This window comes from Xenopus laevis, chromosome 5L, assembly GCF_017654675.1.
Source record: "Xenopus laevis strain J_2021 chromosome 5L, Xenopus_laevis_v10.1, whole genome shotgun sequence".
NCBI lineage: Eukaryota > Metazoa > Chordata > Amphibia > Anura > Pipidae > Xenopus > Xenopus laevis.
The window spans coordinates 137,033,897-137,053,762 of record NC_054379.1 but is presented as its reverse complement, the minus strand read 5'-3'; positions in this window follow the sequence as shown (position 1 = coordinate 137,053,762).

The window sequence follows — 19,866 nt, the reverse complement described above, 5'->3', positions numbered from 1 at the left end:
AGAACCTTGAGGGCACTGATTAGAATGTTGCCTACTGCTGCCCCATTATTTTGCTATAAAAATAAAGAAAGATAATATTTTAATGTTGTTTAGCAGAATAACGACAAGTGAGTTTGAGAGCAGGGGTCAGACCTGTAGTTGGCTGGGATCAGAATCACCATCAGGGGTTTAAAGTTTTGACTGGCTGGGACATCGGTGAAGATCCAAAGCTGTGAATGGAGCTGAAGCCGACGTGACTTCCCAAGGCCGAAAAACCTGAAGCCACAAATGGAGCCAAAGCTCCATTACCACCAATGCTTATTTTAGCTTGTAGGTGGACCCTGGTCAGCAATTAAGTTTTTTTTAACTTCTAAGAGGGGCCCCTGGCCACCAATTGTTTTTTTTGGTAGGGGGGGCCCTGGCCACTAAATGGTTTTTTAACTTATAACGGGGAGCCTGGCCACTTGTGAAGTTTTTGTAACTTTTATGAGGGCCCTTGACCACCAATTGTTTTTTAAGCGTTTGTTTTAACGCCCATGTTTGTGTAGCCTTTTTACTATGGTGTGGGGGTGCGTGGGCTCTGGAGCAAGTTGTGGTTTCCCGAAAAATTTTGAGGGTAGTTTCAGTAAAAACTTGAATTTTTCGAGTAAAAAAAAACTCAAACATTTCTAGATTTATTATGCCCCAAAGCTGCAAAAAGCTGGAATCCAAAAATACTCCAGCTAAAACCAGTCAAAGCCATGTAGAAAACAATGACAGAGGTCCCTTGAAAATGTTTTTAGCCTTCATGATTTTTGGGGTTTTTTCGATGTTTTGTGCTCGAAAACGTGATTAATTTGAGGCTTATTTTGAGTTTTTTATATTCGAGTCTTTTCAGAAATAAGGAAACATTTGAGTTGTGAGTTTGTTCGAGGTAGAAAGAACCTCACAAACACGACCTTTGATAAATAACCCCGAAATGTCTGGGACGATGCATCTATAGAATCAATATTTTTTCTTCTGCCCCAGTATTCCTCCTGGAAATGGTCTAACAGGATTTCAATGATCAGAGGGCTTAAACACTTAGCAGATGAGATGAGATGAGTTGACCTAATCAAATTTGATCCTTATGAGCAGAAAAGATACTTGACATTTCCTAGAAATATCGATATATTAGATTTATTTATTAATCCAGAAAGCAATCTTATTGCCATGTGAATGTCAGGTCAGAATGTTTTCCTGGTGTGAGGGTAAATAAGCAGCTTATCTTCTATGGAGGGGCGGAACTGGCTGGGTTTTTTTGTGTTCCTCAGTCAACTCAGTTTACTCTGCCTATGAAATAACAGTAAAATATATTAAATATACTAAATGATGCTAAATGATTGCTGTGCTCTTGCCAGTTATTTTTCGTCCTTGATGCTTGATCCCTGCACTTGATTTGCCTTGAGTGTTAAATCTCCTTACTAAGACGACAGTTCTGCACATGTGAGATTTTTTGTTAGCTTTCCAGGCAAGTGTACACTCCCCATTTGGACTATTAGGGGATTATTTATCAAAGTCCGAATTTATCTCAATATTTTATGCTACAAACTCCGATCAAATCCGCTTGGGTTTTTTTACGCTTATTTATTATTACATTTTCTAGAAAATCTGCTTTGCGGTTAAAAAAATTCGGATTTTCAAAAATTTTTCAGGTTTTTTATGTGATTTTCACGAATTTCATGATTTTTTTCGGAATTTTCACCTGAAAACCTGAAAACTTCTGGGTATTGCACAAAACCCAGCGCACATCAAAAAATCATTGGGACTTCTCCCGTTGACCTATATTCAACCTCGACAGGTCTGAGATGCCGTATTTCCATCCTCTGGGTTTAATGAATTCCGAAAGATTTTAGATTTTTTTAAAAGTCAGATTTTATAAAAAGAATCACAAATTTTTCAAGAGTTTAGTAAATAACCCCCTTAAAGTCTGTTGTGAGCTACTGCTTCCCTATAAACAACTCTTGCTCTGCATCCTTTCAGGCAGCTTGCACTTGCCCCATCAGTTTCTACCTTGGGTTTCTCCATTCCTAAATGCTTGTGTAGGGGATCAGAGAAATACTTCCCCTGTTTTTCTGTCTGTGACATCATCCAGCACAGTTACAGGCTGGAGAGCCATCTGATTGGCTGGGCGCCCTAATGCATCCTTGGGAGAGACGGAGTGCCTGACTTTGGAGCCAAATGTACAGGGTTTCCCACAGAGCTTAGAAAGGTGTTTCCAGGAAGAAGCAGAAGGAAAAGGAAAGGGCTCTGCTTGAGAAAGTATTTGAGCCAGTTTCTATCTCCTGTCTGTGGATACTTTGGACACTGTGTGTTTCCCCAGGGTGAGCACAGGTCTTGCTCGTGTACCTGCCATGTGGGAGCGTCTACTACTTTCAAAGGAAAAGGTACCTTGGGGCAGGTAGCGCTACCTGTGGATATGAGCTATTGGCGAAGGGACATTGACCTGACCAGAATTATTCTACATTTATCCACCCGGTGTGAAGTGTGGGACTGTGGCATTGAGAGACTGTGCCAGGGGTTGATAGTCCACACAGGTTCCCCAGAGTAAAAGCTTCAGTATATTGTGTGATTTACATTTACAGTTACTAAATACAGTTTATATAAAGTTTATATTTGTTTTATTGCAAACTGTGTGTGTTTTATTTTTCCTAGTGGAAATCCCCTGAGTTGCCATGGGTTAATTGCTATTTAAAGAGACAGTAACCAAATTAGGGTTCTATTTGGAGACACAGCTGAGATGTCGACTGGGAAGTTGGATATGTTTGATGAAAATACAGGTATGTCTGCCTTTCAAACTCCACAAAGTGTTTGCCAGTGGTGTACTGCATTGGGACTTAACCCCTGAGAGGTTGCCACTGTGGGGCCCATGGTGCCCAGAGTGAAAGAGGAATTTATTTACCAAATCCTAGATGAGGAACAGATGTTTTACCGCCCAAGGGTGGCTGCGTCACGGTGAGATTCTGCCGGGGTACTGCTGAATGTTCTTAGAGAGAGCCGCAGAGAGATAGACCATGGCCGGGTTCCAGGATATTGATGCTAAAAGTGAAGGGCCATGGAAGATTGTTCTGCCTGACATGTCTGATGATGCAGATGAGTTAACTTCCCAGGGTGATGCCCTTACTACCCAGTATGCAGTGAAGGCACTTTTCATACACAAAAGGGACTCAGGGCCCTGGATTGGCTAGGGTTAATTGCTATTTAAAGAGACAGTAACAAAATTAGGGTTATACTTGCAAGCCTGAAATCGAGTAACTGACCAGTCATGGCTGGACTTGTTCTTACTTGAATGTCCACAGATTTACCTCCTTCCTGCAGAATGAATATATTTTTAGATCCTATGTGTTACAAATAGTTGTACATCAGCTTTAATGAATAGCAGTCTTTACAGACAGTAGATATTTATCAAAGCCACAGAGCAAATGAGAAGTTTTCATGCTTTAGCTGTGCATGAGAATATCTTGCCTGAGGTATATGCAGAAACTTGTGATGAGTTGGAGAATTTCCCATCTCCAAAAACTACACCAACATTGTCCTTTTATTACTTTTCAATGTTGTCACACCCACAGATTTCCAATAGTCAACTCTGTTTTTAAATGTTGGTTTAGTTATGGGTAGGGTTGTCACCTATTCTGGAAAAAATCGGCCTTCCTATATTATTTTTTTTTTTCCCTATTAAAGGGGACCTGTCACCTGAAAAAAATATTCCAAATCCTATTTTATCACATTCGTCAAGCAAAATAAACTTTAATTACACTGTATAAAGTATTTGAATCTTGTTTCCTTCGGTCTAGAAATTCATAATTATAGCAAGTAGGCAGGAGCCATTTTGTGGACACTGTTATTAAGACAAGCCTTGTATCATGTCAGAATCTTGTTTGTGCACCAGAATGGGGGACCTGATGTCCATCCCCATGCACTGGCTACACAATTAAATGGTGAAGAGAACGGGGAATGTGGGGAGAGCAGTGACATCTAGGAAGTGCTGAATGGAAAGTGAAAGTAATTACCTGCCCCGCCTCTATGCCTAGGCACAGAGGAGGTGCAGGCAATATTTGACAGCTGAGATTTTTGAACGAGTTTACAACACTATGAATACATTAATAAAAAAAGAATTTGGATTTCATGTTTAATTTGAAAATGACTTTTACTATACAGATTTTTATGTCTGGGTGACAGGTCCACTTTAATAACATTGGGATCAACCATCGTTTAATTTAGTTATGGGTTGGACTTCTAATATGTTATACACCTCTTTTACTTTACTAGAATGATGATCCTCTATCAATGATAACTAAAGCAGACTTAATATTGTGTAGGCGGTTGTAAGTGGTCACTGAGCACTATGTGAAGTCTTGTCTGTGCATTTGCTCCCCAGTATACAAATGATTCTTTAGCACTGATACATTACATCTCACAGACATACCAGAGCCAGTTGTTTAAAATGGCAAAAAAAGCTGGAAGGACTGTTCGATGCCTGTGGGAGCCAGTGTGTAATATGGAACCTTTGGGCCTAGATGCAAGAATTCCAAAAATTCATAGGACAAGAAGTGGAGAACAGAGAAGGCTTGTTTTGCATGAATACGCATTTATTAGCAAATTAGAAAAGCCACGTTTTAAACTATAAACTCCATTATTATGCAAACCATTTTATGCTTGTGAAAATATTTGTGTCTAAAAAAAATTCTGGATCAAAAGAGAACTAACAGCTGCCACATAAGGATTATTTCTGCACCATTAGCAAACTCCTTAAAGGAAGACCTTTATACCTTAACAACAATTATTTAAAGGAAATTTAGAATTTGTTCAGCGTTCTCTTCCAAGCACTTTTGCAATTGGCATTAATTACTTTTGTTTTATTTTTTTCAACATAGTAGGAGTTTTTTTTAACTGTTACAGGTATGGGCTCTGTTATCCAGAATGCTCAGGACCTGGGGTTTTCCGGAAAACGGATCTTTCTGTAATGCCTTAAGTCTACTAGAAACTCATTTCGACATTAAATAAACCCAATAGGCTGGTTTTGTTTCCAATAAGGATTAATTCTATCTTAGTTGGGATCAAGTACATGCTACTGTTTTATTATTACAGAGAAAAAGGTTAATTATGTTTAAAAATTTTAATTTGGATAAAATGGATTCTATGGGAGATTGCCTTTCCTTAAATTTGAGCTTTCTGGATAACAGGTTTCCAGATAACGGATGCCCTACCCTACCTGTATTTGAGAAAAACTTCAGATTTATTTAATTTAAATTTAATAAGGTATCATTTTCCTCTTAGCAGTATTATGGCCTAGTTGCCACTTCTGTCTATAAGACTTTTAATAAAACAGGAGAGAGTCTTGCTCTTCTATAATCCACTACAAGTGTTGTAAAAATGACCAATGACAAACATTGTCTAAGTAGAGGAATCCCTGTTGGGTCAATTGTGTGGCAGTATTTTAAGTCTATCAACATATGATTGCCCAATATTTTAGAGCTATCAGTTCAATTATGGGTTATAGTCCACTATGGGGAGAGAAAGATTTGCCTGTAAGGAAAAGGAATATCATCAGGGCAAAAACTGATCTAGAGATTTTTATTATTACAAATTCAGGCTTCTCTACATTGCTAGTCCCTTCTAGTCCTTTCTATCCCACCATACCACAACATATACAGTGTGTTTGCTTATTCATAATGTATTTAATGGGATGGTTCACCTTTTAGTTAACTTTTAGCATGTTATAGAATGGCTAATTCTGAGCAACTTTTCAATTGGTCTTCATTATTTCTTCATAAAATTTCTTTTTATATTTATTAAATTATTTGCCTTCTTCTTCTGATTTAATTTTTCAAATCTAAAAATACAAAGGCCGCAAATGTATTGTTATTGCTACTTTTTATTATCTTCCTGATCAGGCCTCTCCTATTCATATTCCAGTCTTTTATTCAAATCACTGCATGGTTGCTAGGGGAATTTGGACTTTATGACACCAGTTTGCTGAAATTGCAAACCGGAGAGCTGCTAAATAACTCAAAAACCGCGAATAAAAAATGTAAAACAATTGCAAATTGTCTCAGAACATCATACTAAAAGTGAACTCAAAGGTGAACGGCCTCTTTAATGCTTTGATTAAATATCAAATTCTTTTCATTGCAACTTTTTAGTGATTATAATTAGTGAGGGGTGAAGAAATTTGGCAGACACAAATTAAAGACCAGTTTCCACATTTTGTTGCAAGCAAAGTAATTTGCGAAACTGGGATGACAACTCGGCGCCAAAAAATCCAGCGAGTCAAAATAGTCAGGCGCATAAAAGTTGACTTATTTTGACGCACATTTTGACTTCAATGCATTTCATGAATTTTTTTGCACGGCACAGATTCTCCCATCACTAATTATAATTAGATCAACGCTGCTTTGTAAGTTTAAAATCCAAAGTGCAAAAGAATAAAGTGCAAGAGAATATGTACACTGTGTTAGCCTGAGCCATGAGAGGGGTGCTATGTTGTTTGATTTATACTACATCTAACTTATAGTTCTGATTCTGTTGCGCAAATTCTTTCTCTGTAATGTGATCAAGTTGCAGGGTATGATACCTATTAAGGGACCCACATATCAGCCTTACAACATACAGAATTCCAGCGCAGCTGTTTTTCAGACCTCCGAGGGCTCTTACCAAATGTATGAACTGAATTGCTCTGGTTCAGAAAGTCCACACACACATATGAAAGTGATATGATAAGTCTGAATATGATTTTAATCATCCTTGCTAGAAGGCCGGTAGAGAAATATTAATGAACATCCTTTTAGAGAAAATGCTCTAATGATAGTGATGTCACGCAGAATACATTTATTTTCTTTCCATTGTGAACTTCCATACAGACAAGGCCACAAATGCCCTGGCTTAGGGCAGTAAGACTGTAAGGGCTAGGACCATGTGGTCTCTGGGTGCTCCAAGACGGAAATCTAGTCCGGCTTCCATAGTTATCATAATACAGGTATTTTATCCAGAATGCTTGGAACCTGGGGTTTTCTGGCTAAGGGGTCTTTCTGTATAGGTTGGTCACCTATAAATTAACTTTTAGTATGATGCAAAGATTGATATTCTGAGACAATTTGCAATTTGTTTTTATTATTTGTAATTTTTGAGTTATTTAGCGTTAATGCATTTTGGCGAATTTTTGCCATTTAGCAAATTTTTGCAAAACTATATGGGTCAGATTTGCCCATCACTAATCAGCAGCTCTTCAGTTTTAGATCTCAGCAATTTGGTTGCTAGGGTCCAAATTACACCAGCAACCATGCATTGATTGGAATAAGAGACTGGAATATGAATAGGAGAGGCCTGGAAAGAAAGATGAGTAATAAAAAGTAGCAATAACAATACATTTGCTGTAATTCATGTCTTTCTGGATTACGGGTTTCTGGATAACGGATCTCATACTGGTATTTCAGTTCTGTCCATTACATTTATAGAACTGATTGCTTGTTCTTTGCAGTAAAGATCTATTCAATGAACAAAAGGCACAGTGAATTGTGTTTCTGTTGACAATTGTTGTCCAAAGTCTATAACTCTCTTCTTGCTGGAATAGACAATAGTGATGAACCAATTTGTCCTGTTTCGCTTTGGTGAAAAATTTGCGAAACTGCTAAAAAATTTGCGAAAATCATTAAAGTCAACAGGCGGCGGCTTTTTTCTTGACGCGTGTCATTTTCTTACGCACCATACCTATTTTTTAATTTAAAGTCAATGGGGCAGATTCACTAACTTTCTGCAGCGTCTGTTTCGTCCCCATCGCAACTCTTCGCCAGGTGCAAATTCGCTCAGACTACGCCAATTCACTAATGTGCGGAGTGTCGTCCCGGGCGTCGAACGCTGGCAACTTTTCGCTAGCGTTACTTCAGCAGCGCGAGCATATCAAAGCAAAGATGCGCTAGCATTCATTTCTGCCTAGCGAAAATTCGCGAGTGATCTTGCGCTTAGGTCAATTTGCATTCAGCGGCAGGGCCGAATTTACATAGTGGGCGCCCCTAGGCCCAGTGCCGTTTGTCGCCCCTGTCCCCTCCCCTTTATTCGTGCAAATTTTCATCATCTGGACTGGAGCAATGGGGATTGGCGAATGGGAATTTAAAAAATGATTGTATCTCCAGCGCATCCCCAGTGTTTTTGAACCTATGTGGGTGTGGTTGGGCAGCATACCGCCCCCCCCTAAAATCCGGCCTTTCCACAAATCCGGGCCTGTTCGGCAGGTAATTTAAAGTTGTATGGAGGGCTTTATTTTAAATGTTGCTGCAAATGGTTTAAGTTAGCTGTTTATATTACAAATGTCCAGGGAACCATAATAAAGACAAGAGAGTTAATATAATGCCCTACACATGAGCCCACTGTAAAATGAATGCTCCATATGTTAGGAACTGTCTGGAAAAAACGGTTCCCCAAAAAAAAGTCGCCAGCGTTTTTTGAACTTTGATGCATTTTCGGCACACAGGATATGATGCAAGTGACAGAAGATTAAGGAAGATTCAGCTGCTTTATAGCACTTCTCCTGGTCTGAGGTGGTGAAGGCAACTCTGGCGAAAGGACATATTTATTATTTACCATTGACTTTTGCCCTTTCTTGATTGTGTTTTTTTTTGCTCCATTTACAGCCATTGAGAAATGACTCCAGCCCCAGCTCTATCTGAACTACGCAACTACTCTTAGTGAACTAAGCACAGAGATTATCTACTGCTCTTAGTGGAGAATATAAATTGGAAAATGCGTGGAAGGTATTTCAGAAATTCCCATACAGCGCAGTCTGTTTTGCATCTCATTTGCAAAGCAAACATGCTCAGCCCTATCAGAATTAACCTGTCATGAACATGAAAAGAGTTGTCTGTATGGATGACCTCTTGGCAGACAGACAACTTGGTTGAGTGATATCGGGACATTGAATGTATTTGGTGTTTGGTGTCAGTTGCAGGGATAAATTTAGAGAGCATGTGTCTGGGTCTTTCATTGTCAGTCTCAGCCTGTGATGGTAACTTGAGTTGTTAGGAAGGTTTTGGCTCTAGTTGCCCCAGATTTTAATAGTTTTTCTTCTTATTTACTGCTTAGATGCAGGAAATAGACCACTGAATTAATGTGGAGACAACCTTTCCCTTTTACTGAATGCTTCGATACACTATTATATTGAGAATGTAGACTTTCACTTGAACACATTTAAATGAGAACTAAAGCTTAACTAAAGAAGTAGATAGACATGTTGTACATTATGTTTTTGGCTTCTGTACCAGCCCAAGGCAACCACAGCCCTTTAGCAGTAAAGATCTGTGTCCCCAAAGATGCCCCAGTAGCTCCCCATCTTCTTTTCTGCTGATTCACTGCACATGCTCTTCGCTGCTGTCACTTACTGAGCTTAGGGACCCACTCACAATATACAGTACACATAGAATAGAAATGTCACAATATAAGGCTGATTAGTAATTAATACATATAATTACTACATGGCAGCACAGAAACCAGTGCATTTAGCATCAGGATTTAATAATCAGCCCTGTAGCATCAGTTTATATTACAGGCCAAGCTCATTTTCTGCTTGATAATTTGCGACGAGCCCTAAGTTTAGCTTCTCAACAGCTGCTCAGAGCCCACTGAGCATGTGAGTGTCACAGACACTTTCCAAGATGGTGACCCCCTGTGACAAGTTTGAAGTCCTGGATCATTGCTGCTATTGAGATGCTGAAACTTTAGGCTGGTGCAATAAGTTCAGAATATAAAATATGCCATTTTTAGCAAAGAGCCCTGTGAACACAGGGAACTTGAGAGCCCTATGCCCTGCACTTTGTGCCAGATGTTTCAACAATGATACAACTAGCCTTGATAGCTCTTTAGCACTGCACAACCAGCAAATGACAAATACAAAATGTATAGCGAGTGCAGTTTTATGCCCTTTAGTGATTTCACCATCTCTTTCAGAAATTTGCTGTTTTGTATTTCAGATACTTAGTTCTGTGTTTTATATTATACTAAATAGCCAAATTCTATATTCCATCATAGATTCTATGCTCCCAATTATAGTTCCTATGTCCTATGTATTTATTCTAAATTTGTTCGTTATGATGAAAGTTCTGTTGTATGATTCTTATTTCTATACTCAAAATATTACACATCTAAGTGGTCTATTTAGTAAAGCTGGTTAATATTGCGAATAATTCATTGCCTTATAAAAGGGTGGTTCACCTTTAAACAACTCGTTGTTTTCAGATAGATCGCCAGAAATGAAGACTTTTTCCAATGACTTTTTATTTTCTATGTGTGACCATTTTTTCTAATATTGAAGTGTAATTTTTCACCTTCTAAAGCAGCTCTGGAAGGGGGGTCGCTGACCCTATAAACTGTTCTAAATTGATACATTTAGTTGATACATGTCTTATTTTTGTTCATGCTGAGCAGAATCTCAGGTTTCATTACAGGCAGCTGTTAGAATTGATACAATAGTTGCTGATACTCCAGAGATGCTGCTGAGAAATGTATCAACTAAATGTTGCAAAATTGTAATAGTTTAGAATCTGCACCTGAATTACTGAGCTGCCAGACTTAAACACCAGAGAGAAACATTTAAACTTAGATCTTGGAAAAACAGTAAAAATAAATAATGGGAAGTACTTTGAAAAAGTCTTTATTTCTGGGGAACAATCTAAAAACAACTGAAAAAAGTGTTTGGAAGGTGAACAAGCCCCTAATTTGTCTAGTATACTTAGCATTAGTTATGCAATGTTTATTTTGTTGAGTTTTTTTTTGGTGCCAATTTAGGTCAGCTCCATTTTTAAATCTTGAAATTGATCTAGTGCAAAAGATGACACTAATAAATATTTAACATTTAAGGATTTCATTGTCTGGCCCTGGAAGCTATAGTGTTCTGGAAGGATCAGGCAAGCCAGACAATCAATTCCAGTGGTCCAGTTTGCATATTGGAGCTCACTTTCCATAGGAAGGCTGTCCTTCACTGAATTGAACCTGACCCAATGTATCAAATTAGTCGTAATGCTAATTCCAATTATTTTCATTGAACGAATTCACTAATTTGTTATATGTACGATTCTTTTCCAATTGGAATAATTAATTGGCAGCGGTCCTGGTAGAAAACTGACATCACATATCATCCGATAGGCCATTTGTGTGGCTTATTTACCGGCTCTGGCAATGGTTTGGGCATTACTTTTGGGACAAGTCATGATCACCTCTCTAGTAACAGAACACCAAAGTTCTATATGCCAAATTCAATTACATTCAAAATGAAACGGCAAGAATTAAAACACTAGAGGAACAAGGTCCCTTGCCTTACAAAGCCTATAATCTTTTTATATTGTCTTGCAGGTAACAGAGCCCCCCAAAACGCTGCTTGTTCAATCCCCAGAAATTCCTTTGAGAATTCCAATCCAGACCAGAGCCTTTTCTGTGTCTTCTGCTCTGTGTGTAGGGTCCTCTCCTATAATTATCCTTGTTCTTGTCACACAGTTATTACACTATCATATTCCTTTCTTGCACTTCATTTGTGGTGAAGGTGGAAAATCCCCATCACAGAGAAGACTGTCTGAATGCCTTATATGTATAATGGCAATGCACAAGACACAAGCTAACATCATTTAACTTCTACCGTCACTAATGAAACACAGCTTCCTCCTGTCACCACATTAATGGAGAGCAGCCATTATTTCTGACGGAGAGTCAGGAGTCCAGAAAGCACAGCCATAAATATTTCCTCTTTATTTTCCAAGTAGCCTTCTCATTACTAAATGGCAGTTACGTCGCCAGGATGCAATGGAGGTTGGAAATATCCATGAAGCAAAATATTGGATACTTAACTGATAATTACATAGAAGGATAGCCGCATGATCAAGTATATTTGGCCTCATTTACGTGATATACTTTGTCCTTGTTTTATCATGTGAAGATTCAGTTGAAATCTATGGGGAAATTTGTAATAGAAACATTTTTATTCTTGAATTGATTCTGGCCCTTTGTACAGTACCAATGGGTGGACTTTGCCCTTTTAAAATCATGAGCTTAACAAATATGTAGTGAGGGGCGAATTTATTCGGCAGGCGCGAATTCCCGCAATTTGCTGCCGGCAAATAAATTCTCAAAATCGCTGCAAATGTGTGCCGGTGTACAACAAATGTACGCCATCGTAAATAAATGATGCCGGCATCAAAAACGAGACCCCGGCGTGAATTTTTTGCCGTTTCGCGAATTGTGGGAAATTCGCAAATTTTTCGGTGAAGTGAAACGCCCCAAATTCGCCCATCACTACAGATTTGCAGTAGTATAGTGGCAGATACTTTAACTTTTGTTATGTGCTTTTCTTGATAATAAAACGTTTTGACTATTATCCCTTTATTACACGATTTTTATGTAGTGAAATAATAGACAAAGTTCCATTTGTGTATAAATATCCTTTAGATTGTAAACTCTTGTGAGCCGTGACTTCTAAACTTTCTACAGGCGTGGGATCAGTTATCCGTAAAACTGTTATCCAGAAAATTCCAAATTATGGGAAGGACATCTCCAATGGACTCCATTTTAATCAAATGACTCACATTTTTAAGAATGATTTTCTTTTTCTCTGTAATAATAAAACAGTACCTTGTATTTGATCACAACTAAGATTTAATTAATGCTTATTGGAGGCAAAACCAGGCCGTTGGGCATATTTTATGTTTAAATGTTTTTTTTAGTCGACGTAAAGGATAATGTAATGGGAAAACATGATTTTTTCAAAATCTATCAGTTAATAGTGCTGCTCCAGGCAAATTCTGCACTAAAATCCATTTCTCAATGAAATTTTGAAATCTGACATGGGGCTAGACATATTGTCAGTTTCCCAGGTACCCCAGTCATGTGACTTGTGCTCTGCTAAACTTCAGTCACTCTTTACTGCTGTACTGCAAGTTGGAGTGATATCGCCCCCTCCTTCGCCCCTTCCCCCCCCAGCAGAATAACAACAGAACAATGGGAAGGTAACCAGATAGCAGCTCCCTAACACAAGATAACAGCTGCCTGGTAGATCTAAGAACAACACTCAATATTAAGAATCCATGTCCCACTGTGACTCCTACAGTTATACTGAGTTGGAGAACAAATAGCTTATTTGAAAGCAGTTCCATAATGAAGTGCTGGCTCTTTCTGAAAGCACATGACCAGGCAAAATTACCTGAGATGGCTGCCTACTCACCAGTAATACAACTAAAAAAAACACTTGTTGGTCCAGGATTTAAATTTTACACGGTAGAGTGAATTATTTGAAGTGTAAACAGTGTAATTTAAAATAAAAACTACATAAAAATCATGACATCTTATCTGAAAACCCCCAGGTCCCAAGTATTCTGGATAATAGATCCCATACCTGTGTAACCCTTTTTTTGCTAACTTATTGTAAGGCCCTTGTTTGTTTTAATGATTATAAATTGTTTGCACTATATAAATATATAAATTATGATATATAAACAGATATATACATCTTTCAAATGTTGTTTGAAAAGGCTTTTAACAGGAAGAATGTTATAGAGAGCTGAGTGAGTGGCAATGGAGAGGGTGTGTGGGTGTTAGTGTATAGCGCCGGGGTGCTGACTTTATGTTGCCGGTGGAAAGAGCTTTTTTTATTGAAGTTCCCATTTCGGATACTTTCCAAATATTTGTCCAGCTTACACAGCTGTGCGCTGTGTTTGCTGCCAGATTCCCAGGGAGAAGTGAGCTGCGAGGAGAAGTGTCACTGTGAATGGTATTACATTTCACTCTCCTTTCTAGACAAGCTGCTAGGAGAACAATTAAAGAACCTTATGTCTTATCGACACAATAGCATTTCTGTGTAAAAGGGGGGCCCTACTGACAGGTTGCAATATATTGCTGACAAAGTCTACAATGCTACAGCAGAAAGAACTCCAGACCCTCCATGTGGGTTAAAGATACATTAACTGCTTGGGTTTTATTTCTCCAACAAGATCCCTTCAAGCTCTTCTTCAATGTTCTGATTAAAGTTATGGTTGATCTGAAGGTACAGGTATAAGACCTGTTATCCAGAAGGCCAGGGGTTTTCAGGATAAGGGGGTCTTTCCATAATTTGGATCTTCATACCTTAAGTCTGCTAAAAAATAATTTCAACATTAATTAAACCCAGTAGGATTGTTTTGCCTCCAATAAGGATGAATTATATGTTAGTTAGGATCAAGTGTAGGGTACTGTTTTATTATTACATAGAAAAGGGAAATAATTTTTTTAAAAATGTGAGTTATTTGATTATAATAGAGTCTATAGGAGATGGCCTTTCCATAATTTGGAACTTACTGGATAAAAGTTTCTGGATAATGGATCCCATACTTGTAGAATATTAGAGACAGGCAAAATGCTCTTCCTAATGAATGCAACAAAGTTAGTGTTAGATCTGCAGAAATATATTATAGAGACAAGACTATAATAATCGAAACATCTAAAAGGTAAGGCTTTCAGCAAGACTAATCACCTTTATTCTTCATTCTTGAACAAGGCTATATCGAATTCAAATGGAGAAAAGACCTCTGTCTGTTGTCCCATCAAAATAATAAGATATCATAAGATAGGGGTTCTGAATAGTATTCATCAGTACTTACAAATAGAACTTTACTTTGCATACAGTACAACTTTACTTTGCATACAGACACCAGCTTTATACAGGGACACACATTTCTGCCCACAATTCTAAATATAATTATTGGATATGTAGCCCTGTAGGATCAACAACAAGCTGCTTCACGAAGGCACAGTGCTGCAGAGCAAATTCTTTTATATGGATTAACACAATTCTAAAGTGACGTGTATATAGGTACAGCATTAACTCAATGAAAGTTGGCACAAGGTCTAATAACCCATAGCAGATAAGATAAACAGTAAGCTTTTAAACCTGTAAGCAAATTTATATTTCACAGGAACCTGTATGTAGAGGTTAAGGTTGACAGTCAGGTACGTGCTGCAGGACTGACACTCAGAATAACCTTTCAACTATGGGTAGTTTGTACTAGTTTGGGCTCACAGGGACTAGCTGTCACTTGTCACTATGTAGAGGACAGGAGAAAGTTCACATAATATCCAGAATCACTCAAGAATATTATGAGGTCAGAATTTTGTTCTCGGCATCACTTCTGTAACTAAGGGAAATATTTGCAAGGACTTGGAATGGTTATGGCTCAAGGAATGGAAGAAATGCAGGGTTTGGTTTGTGCGGCTGCTTCATATGAATACTTGGCAAGCTGTCCCTTGCTCATTCAGAGACTGGCTCTTACTTCTTAGGCATTATCAGGACAGGGTGTCTACCCTAGCACATTACTTTGTTACCAGAGAATGTCTGAATTCTACTAAAACCAGGGACTTTTAATTCCATTTAAAGTGGGTTTAATAATAGCATTCGTCACAGGGCTGTAAAGTGCATGTTTTAGTGGTTTGGGCAAAATAAATTCAAAACTGAGTGGAATTTTAGTGGTCAACATTAAGAAAGTCTTCATGGAACACTCACAGTGAACCACTGTTTAAAGAAATAAAGGAAGGAAAGTACCACATTTAGAACATTTGTAAAAATGTCTTATTTTCTATAATGTATTGGAAAGGTGGAATGTTCTTCCAGTCTATATTATAAAATGTTATGACCACATGGATACACTGAAATCTCAGGGGCCACTGGTCATAGTGTTTGATGTAAGGACCACGGAGGAGTCTGAGCTGGAAAACAGGCTGGTAGGCAGTTGTTCGGCAAACAGGAATTAATAGGATTAACAGAAAGTAGACACATTATCTACGCATAGACAAGGTTAATAAAGATAGCCACTTACACAGAAGCATAGGCAGGTAACAAGGCAAGTACTGGCTCAATCAGGGTTAAGGGTAAGGTCACACTGGGCGTTTCGGGGAGATCTAGTCATCTGACGACTAATTGCCTCTTCTTTGCGGTGACCAATCTCCCCGAACGCCTTCCCTCACACTTGCGCTGGCATGAGGAAACTTCGGGCAACTTCAGAAAATGAATCACCACGTGTGCTTAGCGCCGGCGATTTTTCATTTTAGCCAGCGCAAGAGTGAGGGAATGTGTTCGGGGAGATTGGTCGCTGCAAAGATGAGCCAATTAGTTGTCAGGCGACTAAATCTCCCCGAAACGCCCAGTGTGACCTTACCCTAATAGAGACAGGTAAGCAGGTGACTGGTAGATAAGGCAGGAAAAAGTAAAAAAGGAATGTACCAGAGTTGAGCAAACAGGGGGTTAACAAGAAGCAATGTCCAGGTTATAATCAAGGCAGGCAAGGAATAGGCAGAGTTAGGATCAAATACCAGGATACAAGTGGGCAGCAGGAGGGCCTACCTTCTACAAGGTGACTATAACAAACTGGCAGCATCACCATGCTTTTAAAGGAAGAATTTTGTGCCACTTGATGATGCTGTTTGAGTCACCTTGGAAAGCCTGGAGCCTCAAGGACCTGCAAACTCTAGAAAATTCAAAGGACCACAGATATAAAAGTAAAAAACAACTTTTATTGGGAAAAACATAAAATATAGGCATCCCCAAAGGCCCTATTCATACTCACACATACTCACACTTGTCTTTTTACATAATTAACGGGTTTCCGCTCCCTAAACTGAGTGTCTGGGGCCTGGAGCACCTGGTGAGTTTATGCTTGGCGAGTTATCTACATTTTAAAAAGGAAAGTCGAAAGGATTCTGGAAGTTCACTCCTGTAGCCGTTTCTTATTCGTTCTCCAAATGGTAACAATAATATAAATATAAACATTGAAAAGACTGATAAGTGCCATTCTGCTTGTTTTTATGTGAGTGTAACTTTTAAACTATAATACTATATATTAAAAAGGTTTTACACTATAAAAAGTGCATTTTTCCTACTGATTGGGATCTGGACATCTTTAATGATTGATAAGCATAAAACTATATAGAATGTCTGTAAGTACCCATCCACTTTTGATGGTGAATCACAAAGAGTTAAGAACAAGTGCCACTTTATTCTGCTGAAAGAAGGAGTGGGTTTTCACGTGAGAGTGATCAGTAAAGAGATTTCACACAAAGAGGTGGTGAAAAATAACACAATTTACTACACTATATTTGGAATTTTTTCTCACTTTTCATTTTTCTTGTTGTCTTTCCCTGAGTTATCTACATTGGTTACTTGTGGCACCTGTTTGTTGTTTTGGGAAAGGTTTAGTGGATCTGCACCGATCCTGAGTTGTGCCATGCTGGGGGTGTGTGGAATCTTCTGAGCCTCACAGACCCAGATTGCTTGCCCTGTAAAATAGCAAAATGCTATGGTGATAAAGTCAGATGTGGCAACAGTAACGTAACTGGAGGGGGCGGGCCCTGGTGCGGGACGTGCCGCCGGGCCCCCCTCCGTACCAGATTATTTGACCTGAAATCATCCGATGCAGCCGGAAATCGGCAGTGCGCGAGCTGTCGGGGGGCCCTGAGGGGGTGCGGGCCCTGGCCCAATTGCACCCCTTGCTCCCCCGGTAGTTCCGCCACTGTATGGCAAGCGGAGTGACCATGCCGATGCCTGGACCAAGTATAAACATGTACAATATTAGTGTCTCAGTTAATGTGAATATTTTGCCATCAGTTTATGTTTGTTATAACCATTAACATTGTTATAACATGCTGAACCTTTACAGATAATCATTTTCTCCTGTTTTCCTACGTTAATTGATCTGTGGGTTGTTACATTTTATTTTGCCTCATCTTTACGGTGAATGTTTTATATCTAATATTGCAGACATTACCATATGGATCCAATCTGAAGGTTTACTGTACTTCTGTTGCAATAGTAACCCCAGTTATTCCACGAGAGACAGCATGAGTATAGCTTGTTGGCCCTTGTTTGTTTTATATGGGATTTAGGTGTTTGTGATGTAACCTTTTGGCTTGACAATGTTCAATGAGTCCAAAACTTTGATTGTGGAACACGTGTTAAACGATTTCCAGTATATATGGAGTTGAAAGCAATCATAGTATGAGCCTATGCATTACAATTATAAAATCATCATAAAGTGCCATTCTAATTAGCACCGGGCTATTTTCTGCTACTAAGTAGATTAGGTTTTCATAAAATTACATATTTTAAAACTTTTCTTTTGCCAGACTGGAAGATGAATTAAAATTGAGCCTGAAGCAACTTGTAAATAATATAACATGCCAACAATAACATTTTAAATTAATCTGATTAATTTCAAGGTTAACTTGCCTTAAACTTGGTTGATACGTGCCCTGCGGTTGGGCATACGGAGTGGCAGAGCTTCTGGAGATTTGATTTGTGCATTTGAGAGAGGGGGGTACAAAATGTGTGGCATTTTTTGATGAGTATTAGTTTCCACAAGGATTATTTATGCTTTGTTTATGGCTTGGGTGATTTTATGAGAGCAATCATTTAAAGGGGTTATTCTCCTTTAAAGGAGAAGCAAACCCAAAAGTAAAAAAAAGACCATCGCTTTGACAATTTTCGTCAGTTTCGGCGCATGGGGGGGTAAGTAAAGACTTAGGGGCATTTGCCTGGGGTAACACTTGGGCGAGGTGGGTTTAACTTTTGGGTTTGCTTCTCCTTTAAATTAACTTTTATTATGATGTAGAGAGTGATCTTCTAAAACAATTTGCAATTCGTTTTCATATTTTTTATTAGTTATTTAGCTTTTTATTCAGCAGCTCTCTAGTTTGCAATTTCAGCAATCTGGTTGCTAGGGCCCAAAGTTTCCTAGCAACAATGCATTGATTTGAATAAAACACTGGAATATGAATAGAAGACAGCCTTAATAGAAAGAGTAATAAAAAGTAGCAACACCAATAAATTTGTAGCCTTACAGAGGATTTGTCTTTAGAATCCACTATTTGGGATTCAGCCAAATCCCCGAATCCTTGGTGAAACAGAATTTAGAGGCAGGAAAGGAAAAATTGGAAAAAAAATCTTCTTTTGTGATGAAAACTCACGTGATTTCCATACCTGCCCCTAATTTGCATAAGCAAATTAGGATTCAGTTCGACCAGGCACAAGAATTCGGCTGAATCTGAATCCTGCTGAAAAAGGCCGAACCGAATCCTGGATTCCGTGCATCCCAGACTTTAGATGGGGTCAGTGACCCACATTCGAAAGCTAGTCTGAGTCAGAAGCAAAAGTCAAAATAATTCAAAAACTACAAAAAAAGAAAAAATGAAAGGCTATTGAAAAGTTGCTTAGAATTGGCCATTCTATAACATATTAAAAGTTAACTTGAAGGTGAACCACCCCTTTAAATATTTTTTGGGTTAGAGCCTTTGTCAGAACAACTATTCTTTAAAAAAAATAATTAAAATATTAATCATTATTATAGGGGAACAACACTAGGGCGGACTGGTCAGTACTTATGTTTGCTTGGTTATTACGACTCCTAACTGCTTAATCACCATTACTTTTAGCTGCAGTCAAACCACCATCTACTTACATCTCTCTGCTTTGCATTTTGCTATAGTTTATACAGGACGAGTAACCAGCTCTATGTTATAGCTTCCAGCGTTTGATCTTCTGTCATCTGATCCCAGTGGTGGCCAATAAAAGGGAGTTTTAACCTTGGAAAGCAAGACGCATGTAGTTGCCATAGAAATTGCCTAAAGAAATCTTGATAAATTCGAGCTCTTCGAGTTTTTTTTTTTTTACCGAAAACTCGATAAATTTGAGTATTCGGGTTTTTCACCCCAACTACACTGATTTGAGATGTGAGTTTATTCAAGGTACAGGTATAGAACCTGTTATCCAGAATGCTCGGGACCTGGGGTTTTCCAGATAAAGGATCTTTCCGTTCTTTGGATTTTCATACCTTAAGTCTGCTGGAAAATCATGTAAACATTAAATAAACCCAATAG